The sequence below is a fragment of the Mustela nivalis genome, assembly GCF_964662115.1.
Source record: "Mustela nivalis genome assembly, chromosome: 15".
NCBI classification, from domain to species: Eukaryota; Metazoa; Chordata; class Mammalia; order Carnivora; family Mustelidae; genus Mustela; species Mustela nivalis.
In genome coordinates, this window is record NC_139034.1 from 76,438,862 (window position 1) to 76,454,770 (window position 15,909).

The 15,909-nt window shown below is 38.4% G+C and overlaps 2 long non-coding RNA genes across 2 annotated transcripts in view; both read right to left on the reverse strand.

The window, feature by feature from the left end:
- The window catches only part of LOC309848803, a 492,271-nt gene that overhangs the window by 122,042 nt on the left and 354,320 nt on the right, over positions 1 to 15,909 (reverse strand). The gene's annotated exons all lie outside the window — the stretch shown is intronic.
- LOC309848738 overlaps positions 7,972 to 15,909 on the reverse strand; it is a 52,758-nt gene continuing 44,820 nt past the window's right edge. The window contains exons 2-3 of the long non-coding RNA XR_014303250.1: positions 8,591 to 8,718; positions 7,972 to 8,129 (exon numbers count right to left, since the gene is read on the reverse strand). This is a non-coding gene — a long non-coding RNA (uncharacterized lncRNA). The remainder of the gene's footprint in view (positions 8,130 to 8,590; positions 8,719 to 15,909) is intronic.

Sequence of the window (15,909 nt, forward strand, 5' to 3'; positions counted from 1 at the left end):
GGCGGATGAACAAAAGAGAATCACTGTCTTGTGTGTTATCTCGGAAGGTATACCTCGCCACGTTTGCCCTATTTGCTTAGTTCAAATCGAGTCTATGTTCAGCGCACACTCAAGAGAAAGAAATCAGACAAGATTCTCAGGGAGGTTAATTTTATGTGTCACTGTGACTGGGCCATGGGGTGCCCAGATACTTGGCCAAACATTCTGGGTGTTTCTGGAAGGGCATCTTTGGATGAGATTAACATTTAAACTGATAGACTGAATATATCAAGATTACCCTCCCTAATGGGTGTGGACTTCTTCCAAGACACTGAAGGCCTGAACAGTACAAAAAAAGCTGACCTTCCTCCAAATAAAAGTGAATTCTTCCTGCCTAAGAGGCTTTGAGCTAGGATATCGGCTTTTTCTACATTCAGACTCAAACTGAAACATTGTCTCTTCCTAGGCCGTGGGTCTGCCAGCCTTCAGACTAGAATGATATTGTTGGTTGTCTTGGTTCTCAGACCTTCAGATTCAGACTGGCTCTGCTTGGTCTCCAGCTTGCTGACTCAAATGCAGGTCTTGGGTGGGTCTTGCCCGTCTTCATAATCTCATGAGTCAATTCCATGTAATAAGTTTCTATATAAGTAGGTGATAGATACATACATACACACATATCTACCTATATACATCCTATTGGTCTGTTTCTTTGGAGACCTACGACTAACACAGGTGTGAATATCAGGGGGCAAGGATCATTGGGTGCCCCCTTAGAAGGCTGCCTACTACATATGATTATGAATTTTATTCCATATTATCACCCTACTTAGAAAATTATGACCCATAATCCTAAGAACTTTAATGTGTGCTCTTTTTTTCTGCATTTATCTTGATTTCAACTCCTCTCCTACTATCATGTATACTGCTATATCTAGGAAAAACTTCCATTCCACCACAGACATATAGGAAGCCCTTATCAACCATAATGCTAACTAGAAGGACAGGAACTAATTATGTATAAGTATGTAATATTACATAGACATAAGTTAAATTTAGTTTTCTGATTAAAGTAAGATAATTTCCCAAATACCCATCGGGATATTTGTCAACTTGTTTTCCCAGACCAATTCCCAAATACAATTCCCACATGTACCATACCAGTACAGTTTTCAAAGGAAATTGACTGGTCTTCATTAAATGATAAACTAGCATTTCAACAGAGTATTCTTCCATTGGTGGACTTTAGAAGCTATTCTGCTATTTGCAGTAAGGGGATGGGAGGGTTGAGTTTTAACTTGTTACCTTTAACCTCTCTTACTCAAGACTGATAGACAAAATAATAAAATTAAATTTTAAGAATTGTCAATATCTGATTTTTTTTCTTTGTAGACTTGGTTCGTAATTGTTAATAACAAAGCAGGTTAAGTCTAACTGTCAATTCATTGCATTTACCCGGTTGCGGATTAACTGGTTTGGTTTATGCACTTTCCTAACAGGCCCATGAAATAAGATTATTTTCCTTCCTACAGAGATTCTCTGTCAGAGAGCCTTGGTAATTAAGAAGCAGCTGATAAGATCTGATGGTAGATATTTGAGTGGGAGGAACTGTTCTAATTAGGACTATTAGACCTGGAGGGTCCTTCTCTTTCCCCCAGACCAGAAGCACCAAAGTTTATTTTTTCTGCCACAGAGGACTTAATCAATGCACAAATCAGTTCTACTACTTCATTATCAACCCTGCTCCCACCCCCACTAATCCCAGGAGATGACAATATCGCTGGTCACAATGGGACCTTACCCAAACCAAATAGTCTACAAAATAGTTTCTGCAATGGGCTAATAAAGAATTTACAGTGTGAGATGTGTTTGTTTTTTACCTGACCCATAACATACCTGTAGTTAAATGACCCAAACTTGCCCTTATACTTCAATGGAATTTTACCTATGTTACCACCAACCATGTCAAGATATAGAACATTTCTTTCCCTCCTGAGGGCTCCTTCGTGTTCCTCTCAGTCAATACCTACAGCCCAGAGGTAACTACTGTTCTGACTTCTTTCACCTTCGGCTACCTTTGCCTTCTTGAACTTCATACAAATTAAATCATATAGAATGTACTCTTCTGTGTCTAGGTTCTTTTGCTCAACATTATGTCTGTGAGAGTAAGTCTTAGTGTTCATGGAGCAGTAGTCTGTTATATCTTATCATTGTATAGTTTTCTTGTTTATGAACACACTTTATTGATAAAATCTGCAGTTAACGGACCTTTGGGTTTTTCCTAGTTTGGATCTGTAATGAGTAAAACTGCTATGAGCGTTCTTACCCTTAACCTTTGGTGGAGAGGCAAAGTGCTTGTTTCTCCCAGGTAAATACCTAGGAATGGAACTCCTGGATCCCAGGTAGGCTTGTAAATTAGCTTGGGTAGACAATTTTCTCAAGTGGTTGTACCAATTTACACGTTAACAAGCAATGGGTGACAACTTCAGTTGCTCATGTCACAGGATAGGTTTGTTGGGATGCAAGATCTGTGACAGAGCTCGGGTGTGGAATCTTTATTAGGAAGTGCCATTGGGATCTCTCACTTCTACAGGAGAAAATAAGATTGGACAAAAAGGAAAGGCTGAGCTGCCATGCAGGGTTAACAACAACCTGGGAGAAGGGTGGGGAATTAGAATGGCCCCTCAGAATTGTCCCAGCTTAGGTCAAGTTGGCTAATCCTTTATGCCCTCCATCCACCAGACACAGTGACCTTGGATGAGATGCAGCCTAGATGGTCTCTGAAGGACTGGGAGATGGAGGCCTTTAGCACCGTCAGCAAATGGGGCAACAATCGCCTTATTGAAGGAAATCCAGGCTGTGCCTCACAGCATCTACCAACTCCACACACCCACACACATACCTAGTGCTGTCAGTATTTTTCATTTGAGTCATTCTGGTGGGTGTGAAGCGGTATGTCATTGTGGCTTTTACTTTGCTTTTCTCGAAAGCCAATAATTCTCATATGCTTATTGGCCATTGGTTATCTTTTTTTGTGAAGTACGTGTTTAGGTCTTCGCCCATTGTTTAAATGTGCTGTTTGTCTTTTCCTTGTATATTTGTAGCTCTTTATATTTCTTGGATATGTATCTGCAGATATACCATCCTCATCTGAAGTTTGCCTTTTCACATTCTTATTAGAGTCTCTTGACAGAAGTCCTTAATTTGAATGAAGGCAATGTACCAATCTTTTCTTGTATAGCTATGTTTATTCTTTAAAAGACATCTTTCTTTACTTCAGGGTTGTTTTGACCTGTTTCCTCATTGGTGTGCTGAGTTGACCTTATGTGTAGAATCACCGTAGAATAATTACTTTTCTTTTTTTTAAAGTAGGCTCCACATCCAGCGCAGAGACCAACATGGGGCTTGAACTCACCATCCTGAGATCAAGACCTGAGCTGAAATCAAGAGTCGATCACCATCCCTAGGTGCCCCTAGAATAATTACTTTAATCATACAGAGTTTGTTGAACGAGTAAAGATGGAGCTACCATCATTAATTAGTCTTTTTTTCATATTATTGATGAAGTATTGAAATATTTAATTGGCAGGTTTGACTCTTGGCCATTGTAACCCCAAATGTATTTTACCAAGTTTGTGTTACTAAGTCTGTGTTAGATAGAAAAAGAATTTCATGATCAAATAAGTTTGAGAAATACCCAGTTAAACAAAGTGAAGCAGGTTTTCTACTATAGAACTCCTTGGAGTCTTTAATATCCTAATGTATATTATATAACTTAAAGAGAGATATTAGATTCATTCTGTCCCTAAATTATTTGATCATAGAATTTTTTTTCTCAGAACATTTCACAGGACTAGTGTTTCACAGGTCACTAGATTAGTAAATATATCTAAGAGAAAGGTATGATGGTCAACAAAAAAGAAAAAAAAAAAAACCCAAATCCAAGAATCCATAGTGACATATTAAAATATCACTAAAAATAAGGGGGAGTTGACATTTTTTAAATAGGAGGATCTAATTAATAAATATAGAAAGACTGATAGAATCAAGAAGTCATCATTTTGCAATTTTTCAAATAAAAGTGGAAACAGGCAAGGATCAAAAATGCTAAGACCATTGGGTAGAAAGGTTATAGGGAAATGGGCCTTTCAAACGGTCTCAGTGTTTCATTCCACAAAATACTTATTAATTGTTAAGGGAAAGAATTCACTTTTCAGTGGAAATACAAGCTGACAGGAACTCTACCAAGCGATCAAACTTAGCACCCCCCACAGTGGGATGAAACCCATCGTGGGCCCCTACTGTGAGGCAACAGGAAACACCCTGTTTCACCTGTATGGTGTTCTTGCCACAAACATCCTGAACCTACTCATGGGAAAGTGATCAGGCAAATCCACATTGTGAGACATCCCACAAGAATAGGTCTGGAGGCTTCAGAAACATTCGTCTCAAAAGACAAAAATAGTAGAGTGAGAATGAGATGCTACATTTAAGAAGACTAGAGAGACATCTTTAAGAAGAAAAGAATGGAAACAGTGCCTCAACATTTTCCCTGTCTCCTTGTTCTTCACCGGTACAATGTGATCTCATTAGCAAAAATGTATTCCATACAGGAAGTCTGGGCAAAAAAAAAAAAAAAAAAAAAAAGAAGGAAGGAATGTGGAGCTCCACCCCTAAGGAATGCAGCAGAAGGTCTGTGTGGATATGTATAGGAAAAAGCTGGTCTATCCCCTGATCTGGAAATTCAGAAACCTTCTTCCTTTCCTCCCCCTTCCTGCTGAGAATCAATGAATTAAGTCAGGGCTTTTCCTTTAACATAAGTGATGCTCCTGTAACATTCCCTGCTCAAATTGTCCAGCTTTTGCCACCCTTATGGCTGGACAGTACAAACTAAATATGTCCCAGGGTACTACTGCCCAGTGGCAAAAGAGAGAGCATATACGATTTACAGAGTTTATACCCTGTGAACCCCAGTAAAACATTTAAGATAGATAATCAACTGTCCCCATAAACCAATTCCAAATTTCATTATCCTCCCTCCCTTCCCCTTTTCTCTCCCCTCCCCCTTCCCTACTTCCCTCCCCACCACCCTTTTATCTCGTTTGCCACTGATGTGGGAAACAAAGGCAGAAGAAAAATTATTAAATGTCTTTACTACCTACAGCCCACTGACAAGTCTTTGAAACAGGCAGAGTGACATTCCTCCGGGGAGGCAGCTGCCTCAATGTTGACACTTGCTAAGGGCAACAGGCGATCCTAGCCTGAGGGTCTCCCCTTCCCTCAGGATCCAGGGTCTACTTAACAAATAAAAATTCCTTTGGAAACTTCCTTTATCTCTAAATCCCCCAAGATACACGTTGGCAATCACCCCCAAGGCATACATCCCACTGATATACATCTGAAAGGATCTCATGACTGGGTTTCTACTAAGCAGTGATAAACGACCTTTCCTAAAAATAGCTAGCCCCTTCTGGATCCTGGAAACCTTGTTTCTGGAACACCTGGGAGGCTTACATTATCCCTATCCCCTCCCAACTTGAAAGAATATAATGGGCCACTCCAGGGCAGTTCTTTTCTGCCCACAGGTCCTGTCCTTGTGTTTTAATAAAATCACATTTTTGCACCAAAGACACCTCAAGAATTCTTTCTTGGCCATAGGCTTCAAACCCTAAAGTCCTTCCTACAATCACCACCCGAATCTTCCCCGGACCCATGCAGCTGGCTTTGCCCTACCTCCTAACTCCAGACAATTGCTATTTAAGTCATGAACAGTATTCCCTCTTGAGAATGATTTTGGTCTGGTGGTTGCTCTGGTTGCCTTTTCGTAATAAATGAGTTTACTTTAGCAACTCTGGGTGTTTTCATTCATCACTCAGGGACATGTGATTTACAACTAAAACAAAACAAACTAAAAAATTTCTACACTTCTTTCACTCACTCATACAAGTAGTATTTTGTTGTATAATAGTGTTAAATGACAAACCGTTTTTCATTGTTGCCACAAATAATCATGTGCAACAAGAGATTTCTCGTCATTAACTTTAAACCAGGACCGGTAATTAATATTTGTCCTAGTGCCTGTCGGGACTCCTCTGTCGTGGTCTCCGGAAGCTGCCATGGCCAAGGCCTTGAGGGGAGGGGGGAGGGGCGGAAAGAAACCCACAGCCCATGGGCAGGATTGGCTGGGATGCTGGAACCTGCCTGGGGAAGGAGGGCAGATGCTTCCTAGGACTCGAGGGAGGAGGGTCTTTGGAGTATAAGGACTGGTAGGATCCCTCAATGGGGAAATGTCATACTAAGAAGTGGTAAACCCTAACATAGTGGCCAGCCTTCTCACCACTCCTTGAAGGAATTCCAACGAGCAGCAAAAGAATACGTCTTTTCTTTTTGTTTTATTGTATCTGCAGAATTCCTATTGCTTCTCCAAGATGACTGTGTCCTCTTTTCTGTCTTCCTACAATGACTTATCAGCCTCAGTTCTGAACAAATACTGTCTGACATTTTAGCACATCAGTGGCTTAGAAAAATATAATTAAAGGTAAAATGTACTAGAACTGAACAGTATAGTTCCCCTAGTCACTCACTTTTAATTACATTTGGATGGATCCTTGGTTGCCATGGAAACTCTCTCCTTGGGAAATTTAGGAGGCAGGGATCTGCTCCAAATTTCACAGTTCTGGATCTTACAGAAATTTCTTGTTCTGCTTAGAAGTTTAGAAGCTATGTTGCCACCATCCACTGGGATATCACGCGAAGTTAGCTGCTGTCATTGCTCAAAACAGTTCATATAAATGGCTTTGTTTGTTTCTCATTTTTGCAAAGTGTTACAAATTCTTTCTATATGGAACTATTTTCTTTATGTGTAGAGGTTGGTTGATTCATTAAACTTCTGTGTCCAGGATGGCAGCCATTTGTCCTATCTGCATGTAGCTGTTTAGATTTATGTTAATTAAAATTAAATAAAGTTAAAGTACAACTTTTTAAAGTACAAGTAGACCTACTTGAATTTCAAGTCACATTGGCCACAGTTTAAGTGCTCAATAGTGGTAGGTAGTCCATGTGTAAGGGCCTATTTAGCCAGAGCGGCCCCATTCTGGGTTAAACAGTGATTGTGTTGGTTATGCAGTAAAACTTAAACTGACCCTGCCCTCCCCCCTCCCCCTGGGAACTTACTTAAAAGCGAGTCTGGGAAAGCAGTCCCAGGTATCAAAGCCTAAATACAAGGGTGGGTCAGGTCAGGTAGAGATAACAGAGCCCGGATGCGCGGATGAGTCCGGCCAGGTGGAGACATCCAATCAGTGGAGTATGCATACGGTCTCCCTAGCTACCAAGGAGTGTGGGCCCCGCCTTTTGGGTGCGTTTTGGGTGCCAATTCTGACCAAGGTGATAGGCTAGTTCAAATAGCTACTACGGGGTAAATTGTAGTTCAACTGGCCACCCGTGTGTGACCTAGCATGGCTTGCAGTTTTCTCTGTATGTTGCAATCATATTGGCCACCTGTGTGTGGCCAGGCCCAACCACATGGCCTTTGCTCTATAAAAGTTAGTCTGTGAGGCAGGGAGGGGTCACCCTCTCTGTAAGAGGCAGCCCTGACCGGTCTGTTTGATGGTGGGTTTGATTCTCGATGCTTGGCACGAAATAAAACTTTGCTTGACCATTTGCTTTGTATCAGTCTCGCTCCTTTAATCACAGACCCATTTTGGGAGAATCCGACAGATGACTATGTATTAGGCTGGATAGATAGATAGCAGAAATTTCTATTCAACGACCCTGCAATAAAATAACAATCGTTTGTACCAGACCTGTTCAATTTTCTTTGGTCAGAAATAATAAGAGTCTAAGAACACATATGCAAGGCTAGTTTCATGGGCTTGCATTCTGCATCGTCCTAAAGGGACTTGCACTTAAGAAGGACTCCATGTTTGATTTACTGTGTTGCCACAATCTCGCAGTTCTTAATATACTTTTGAGAAAGGGTCTCAACACTTACCCAATAGGCTTTTCAACTATACAGCCAGTCCTGCATCTATGACATGGAGCTTGAATATTGAGTTGTTTCCCTTCCCTGCAGATTGGTTCATTTCCAGCATTCTCTCCTCTGGTCCTTGGAGAGTGAGGGGGATCAGCTGGCCCATCAGGTAAAATTCAGGTGCCTACAAATATTTAGGCGATAGATTCAGCCTTTTTGTTTGTTTGTTTTAAGATTCTATTTTTAGGTTATCTCTACACCGAACTGTGGGACTTGAACTCACTACCTCAAGGTCAAGAGTCACATGAGCTACTGACTGAGCCAGCGAGGTGCCCCAGGAATTCAGCTTTAAATATATCTGTTCACAGGAATGCCAGAAAGCCTAAAGCTCTGTCCCAGCACCTCCAACATTAAGAGAAACCTGGGTGCTCTTTTGAACAGGTGTTTTCTAATATGGATTCGGAGTTGCCCACAGTGGAACGTCCTTCCCTTCAACAGTCTTGCCAACGCTCCTGTTGAAGCTTGAGCCTCCTCAGCCACTCATTCCTTTATTCTCACACTCATTCATTCAACAACTGTGAAGCATCTATTATATATGAGACACTGTTACAGATCTGAATAAAAAATTATAGGACATGGACCTACTGTTGCCATCCTGTAAATTATGTACTGCGATCACCCAACATTAAGAGCAGGTACCAGACGACAGCAAAATCAAATGCAGCCTGAGTATTATCCAGGATTTATTAGCTGTTCCATGTTTCCATGGTCACCTTAAAACAAAAACAGTTAAAAACAGGATGAGTGTAGCAACATTCAGACTGATTCATGTACTGTCTTATGAAGTTTTTCTTCCAGAAGAAATTCATCATTGGATTATTTTTTTCTTAAAAATACATACTTACCAGGGGCGCCTGGGTGGCTCAGTGGGTTAAGCCGCTGCCTTCGGCTCAGGTCATGATCTCAGGGTCCTGGGATCGGGTCCCACATCGGGCTCTCTGCTCAGCAGGGGGCCTGCTTCCCTTCCTCTCTCTCTGTGATCTCTTCCCTTCCTCTCTCCTACTGTGATCTCTCTCTGTCAAATAAATAAATAAAATCTTAAAAAAAAAATACATACTTACCAGAAAATGAAAAAAATAGCATAGGTAGTAACAGTGTTAGTGGTAAGTAACCAAGTCATTTTCACTTGCTTCTGGAATTCACCACATGATATGCTTTTCTGACAACTTTGATTCCCGATTATGCTTGAGTTAAACTAACTTTGCAGTAGTGTTGCATATCGGGAGCTGATATGACCCAGGTATGTACCAAAAAGCAGAGGGAGGACAGTAGGTAATGAAACTGTTCAAAAAAATTTTTGCAAAACTAGAGACACTCATGCTGAGAATTGAACCGTCATTTTAAAAAGTAATACACTCTCCTTCGATCTCTTGGGGGGAGTCTTGCAGGAATCATACCAAATAAATTGACTAGGAAATAAAAGCAAAGGGAATATAAAAAAAAATAATTAGAAAAAAAACAAGGGTACTGTTATTATTCACAATGAATGCCAGATGCTCCTATGTTTCTAAAAGCTAAGCTCTTCATACTTGATGTTGAGGTCCCTGGGGTGCAAAGTCAAGAGGAAAAGAAAACTATAGGATTCAAAACATTTTTAAGTTAATCTCCAGAGAGCTTCTGTGGATTCCTAACAGGACACACAGTGTGGTGTACCAAATGTTACCATCAACCACATAGCGGGGGCTGTTCTGTGGTTAGTCTTGTGATCCCCACCACTTCTTCTTTTCAATGCTTAATGTTTGTATGATAAATTTCTGGATCTTCGGCAAAAGGGCAGGGTTTCACATAATCCTATGTAGAGTATCACAGGAAGATGAGGGTTTTTGTTAGTCTTAGGCACAGCAATATTACCAATGGATGGCAAGGAGCTTTAAAAAAAAAAAAAATGGGAGCCATGAAGAAAGGACCCTCATGAGGTGCTTCAGAAAGACCCTCCTCAGATCTGTCAGTGCAGGGAAAATGTGTGTGATGAAAGTGCAGGAATAGAAGAAGCAGAAGGCAGCAAGACTGATGAGGGAGCAGACAACTGTCCCCAAGAATTAGCCCCATTGGGTTCCGAGACATACACCACGACACGGAAGATGTCCCTGAGAAGATGCTACACATTCAGCAGAGGCAAACTGGAGTCCATGTGCTCTCTGGGCATGACATCAGGGTAGTGCTTGGTGGTTATTAAGTCTAGATGGACTGTGTGTGTGTTTTCTTTTCTTTCTTTATTATTTAGATATAATTGATATATAACATTATATGTTTTTTACATTTTGGTAAGAGTCTTAATTTTTTAGAGCGGTTTTGGGTTCACAGAAAAAATAAGCAGAGGTATAGAGAGTTTGCATACACTCCTTGCCCCCGGCGCATGCATGGTGTCCCCCAGGATCAATACCCCACACACGAGTGTTGCATTTGTTACAATCAATGAACCTATATTACATGTCATTATCACCTAGAATCCATAGTTCACAATTGGGTTCACCCCTGATATTGCACATCCTATAGGTTTTGACAAATGTATAATGAAATGTATCCACCACTACAAGCCTATATTTTTAAAATTGAGGTATAATTGGCACATAATGCTCTATTCGTCCCAGCTGTATAACATAATCATCCAATATCTGCATCTATTGCAAAGGGATCATCACAATAACTCTAGTTCCCATTTGTCACCACACAGAGCTACAAAATTTTTATTCTCGTGGTAAGAACTTTAAAAATTGACTAAATAACATTCAAATATGTAATACAGTATCGTTAACTGCAATCAAATGCTGTACATGACTGACTGATTTATAACAGGGAGTTTGTATCTTTCAGCGCCTTCACCCATTTCATCTACCCCCACCCTCTGCATCTGTCGGGCGACCAAAAATCTCTTCTCTTGTTTATCGGCATTTTTAAGATGCCACATATAAGAGATACCATATGGTATCTGTCTTTCTCTGACTGATCTCACTTAGCATAATGCCCTCGAAGTCCATGTGTGCGGTCACAAATGGAAAGATTGCATTCTTTTTATGACTGAATAATATTCCATTATATATATATATATATATATATATATATATATATATTATACACACATATGTGTGTAACATATAACTATTCCATATCTGTATGTTATACACACACACATATACATACATCAGATTTTCTTTACCCATTCATCCATTGATAGACAAGCCTATATATTTTTATCTTCAGAAAATCACAGTTTTCTGTAATTTCATGCCTGGGTAGCTCAGATGGTTAAGCATCTGCCTTTATCTCAGGTCATAATCCCAGGGTCCGGGAATAGAGTCTCACAATAGGCTCCTTGCTCAGCGGGGAGCCTGCTTCTCCCTCTCCCTAATTGTGCTCTTCCTCTCTCTCTCTCTCTCTCTCTGGCAAATAAATGCTCTTTAAAAAATTTTTAAACAATATATATTTTAATATATAATATAATCTATATATTAAATAAATAAATATATTAAACTATATAAATATGATATATGATATATATATATATTATCATGGTTCCTTATAGTTCTATGGCTTGACTTTACCATGATGTCATCAAAAGCTCAGGATACAACAACAGCCAGAACCAATTCCTCTTGCTGTATAGCAGAAATCAGTGGGTTATTTAAGGCACTGGAGTGAGATAGATGGTGGGCTTTCAGTTCAAGACATTTTTTCTGATTAACTCCAAACCTGACTTCCTCTAGTCCAGGTCTAGAAAACTATACATTCTAGTGGGAGATGGAAATAGCATGTATAATGAAAAATAATGGAGTGTGGGATAAATTTAATTAGGAAAAGCCAATTATAATTTTACCTCAGAAGACTGAGATGCTTAGAAAAGTGAATTGAATTTTTAAGTTAATTAGGCAATAATATATTGTATCATTTGCTGAGAATCTTTCTAAAATTTATGTGTTCAATTTCAGAGTTACAATAGCAGCAAGTTTTTAGGTCCATATACCTGTTTTTAATTCCCCATTAAATTGGCCATGAAAATACTGAAAACTAAAACTGACAAAGTGCCAAAGTCAAATAAATAAAATTAAAAATTAAGAAAAAAAGTGCCAAAGTCAAGGTGGGATTTCTACCAACTGCATTATCTCTATGTTTTACCACAGTTAAACACACACACACACACACACACACACACACACACACACACCTACCTGAAGGCAAAATACTAGAAATAATTCCATGGCAGTAAAGGGAAAAAAAAGAGATGTTTCTTTTAATTACTGTATCATCAATATTTAATACTGTTCTGGAAGTTTTATTCAATGACATAGAGAAAGATAGATGAGAAAGAGAAATTAGGAGGGGGTGCCTGGGTGGCTTTATCAGTTAAGCTTCTGACTCTTGATTTCAGCTCAAGTCATGATCTCAGGGTCGTGAGATCAAGCCTTGTGACCAGCTCTGCACTTGGCTCGGAGGCTGCTTGAAATTCTCTCTCCCGCTCCCTCTGCTGCTTCCCCCTCAAAATAAATACATTTTTAAAATCAAAGAAGAAAGAAAGAAGAAAGAAAGAAATAGAACCTAGAAAAAAAAACATTGCAAGTGCACATCATCTATTTGGAAACCTTAGAAAATTAATTAGAAAACTATTATAACTAATTATAATAAAAAGGAACACAAATGTACACAATTCAATGTTAACTATAGTCAATCAAAATACAACAAAGAAAAGATCCCACTCATTATTGGGGTGAAAAAATAAAAGCAAGCAAAGCAAAGCACTTAAACAGGGACGGTCATAAAGATATGCAGAAGGAAGTCACAAACTAAACAAGGTGACTGAGAGATGTCTTGACATGACATTGCTGAAAAAGCCAGTACTATGCAGACGTCATGCTTCTTAAATGTAATGTATGCTCCTAACGCAACATCAGTCAAATGCCAAGGTTGAAGGAATTCATAAGATGATGATATAGTTCATCTGGAAAACAAATGGAAAGGAAGAGATCAGAACCTTTTAATAATGAAGAGAAATGTTGGAAGGTGTGAATCTTGGGTACCTGATCTTAAGGAATCGGATGAAAAAGACATAAATAAAATGTTATATGTTTTGGACTCAGACCTGGTTGAAACTGTACCAACTACTAGCTGGGTTATCTTGGACAAGTGGCTTAACTTTTCTGAGATAATCTTTTTCATATTCAAAATTATTATTTTATATGTGTATGTATACATATGTATACAAGTATTATTATATTATTATTTATAACATAAACTATATTATAATTATATTTTGTATTTTCATATAATATATTTTATATATCTATATATACAATATATAATATAATTATAAATATATAATAATATTATAATATAATATTATATTATTGTTTTATATTTGTATATATGTATACATATATATATTGTATGTATACACACACACACACACAAAGTGTGGTTAGAATTAAGAGATTATTTTATCTCTTAGCACAATAGCTACCACATGTTCGCTGTTATTACATTAGACAACAGAACCTTTAGGGAAATATTCCATGAACCAAAAAAGAATCGCTTTTCAAACATGATAAAGCAAATAATTTACAACAAAGCCAGACTGTGACTCTTCACAGACTACGATAATACCCATTGCCAGTAATGGTGTGGTGAGGTAGATCCTGGAGTGAAGAATGATGCAACATTACTGAGGAGTAATCCCCCTGGGGATTACTCTCCCCATGGGGAGCCTCAAAAAAAGCTTCTGTCTCTGACTCGATAATTCTCTTTTTAGGAATCTAACCTAGAAAAAAAAATAGAAATAAATATATTAATTGCTGTGTTATCACAGTTGTTATCAACTCAAATATTAAAAAAAAGAAACTACTAAGTAAAATATACCCACATGAGCATTTTTAGGCTATCTATACTCATGCAAGTGAAGAATTACAAATGACATGATAAAATAATCACAGTAAAATAAAGAATATATATACTGTATAATCTCAATTTTGTAAGTTAAAATCATGTAGGTACCTATATCTATTTATGACAAGAAGAAACCATAAATGTATCTGTGGTTTGTTGAATTTCTGTTCTCTATGTTTTCTAAATAGTCTACAAGTAATTATTTGTTTACAATAGAAAATGTTACAAAAGTAACATTTATAGACTAACAATTAGTCTAAAAATCAAGAAATTAAAGAAAAGCATGAAATCTCAACCTTCTTTAAATGAATTGAAATAGAAAAGACTACTTCCCTGTGTTAATATTATTTAGTTTAATTAATGTTTTGACATTGATTTGAATTATTTAAAAGCCTTGGGTTATCTCTGAAAATATTAATCATTCTATAATACTTATAATATTAGAGAATAGAATGTTAGATCTAATATGTTTCTGGGGAATGAAAGAATATTCCCTGAAATTGTATATATACATGTTTATGTTTTAATTGCTATTAACAAAGTCATCACTCCTGTAATTTTTCTCTCTCTCTTAAAAAAGAAATTCAATTAAAAAAATAATTGGGAGTCACAGTTATCTGGATTCTTGTTAATGAAAATTCTATCAAATGAAAATTAGAGAGTACCTGTATATAATAATTTCCTATACTACTAAGGCATTGAATATGTCCCTCAGAACATGTCAGATTTTGGTGAAAAATCCAATTTACTCGCTTGGTAACTGTAGATCTTGACTTTGTCCACATTAGTTCACCTCTACCAACCTTGGTTATCTCAACTAAATAATGAGGACAATTGTTAAGAGTTGTTTTGAGTAATTCCTGGAATACCTGTGGCTAGCACTGGAAAACCCAGGCTTTGCCCCCAGAGAACTAAATTTTGGGGACAAAATTTTGGAAAGATAGAAAGCAATGTGCAATTTAAAGATGTGTCATATTTAGAATATAAAATATACTTTCGCAGCTGCACAAATAAAACTGGGTTAATGATAGAGTTAGAGAAAAAACAAATAGCGAGGGGTGCCTGGGTGGCTCAGTCCTTAAGTGTCTGCCTTCAACTCAGGTCATGATCCTGGGGTCCTGGGATTGAGCCCTACATCAGGTTCCCTGTTCCCCAGCAAGCCTGCTTCTCTCTTTCCCACTCCCCCTGCTGTGTTCCCTCTCTCTCCCTGCGCGCTATCTCTCTCTCTCTCTGACAAATAAATGAACAAAATCTTAAAAAACAAACAAACACACACAAAAACAAACAAACAAACCAAAAAAACCCCAAATGGCTAAAATTGGAATTTACAGACCAGGGAGTGTATTCAAAGCTTGACTTGCTGGTTTGGCTTGCAGGTTTTCCTGCCCTGCCCTGCTGGCCCCACCACATTCCTCCTTCCTCCCCAGGAGAGTGAGAAATGGAGTTTTCTGGTAAACTGCATATTCTGATACACCAATATTACCATAAATACCAAAGACAGTGGACACATCTCCCAACTAACTCAAATCTCTTAATAAAACGTTCCTTCTCTGAAAGTGCTCTGAACGTAATCTCAGATTGTGAATCATAGACCGTATCTGAATCTCTGTAGATTCCAATGGTGGTAGCTCAAGGTCTCACGGTGTCTCAGCTTGTCCACTGAACACTGGCATTAACAGCTGGCATTAAACAGTGAATGAAAGCCCGGTCGTTTTCATTTTATGGCTCTCTGTATCCTTTTGGAGAAGACTTCGTGACAACAAATGTTATAATGGCAGCTATTGAAGAAACATAAATTACAATACTTCGGGAATCTTCCGTACCAGATCAGAAAAAAATTGGGGCAGATTTTGCGGGGCACAGTGACTATGTGGTTATACAAAAGGACTTGGATATTTTAAATGAGCCTGTTTTGAACAGTTGTCTTGAAAAGTGAATAAAAATCAAATTATGTGGTGTTTTTATTTTGGGTATTTGTGTTGTAAATGTACACACTGACCTTTAGAAAGTCAGAAATCTCCTGGGCTTGG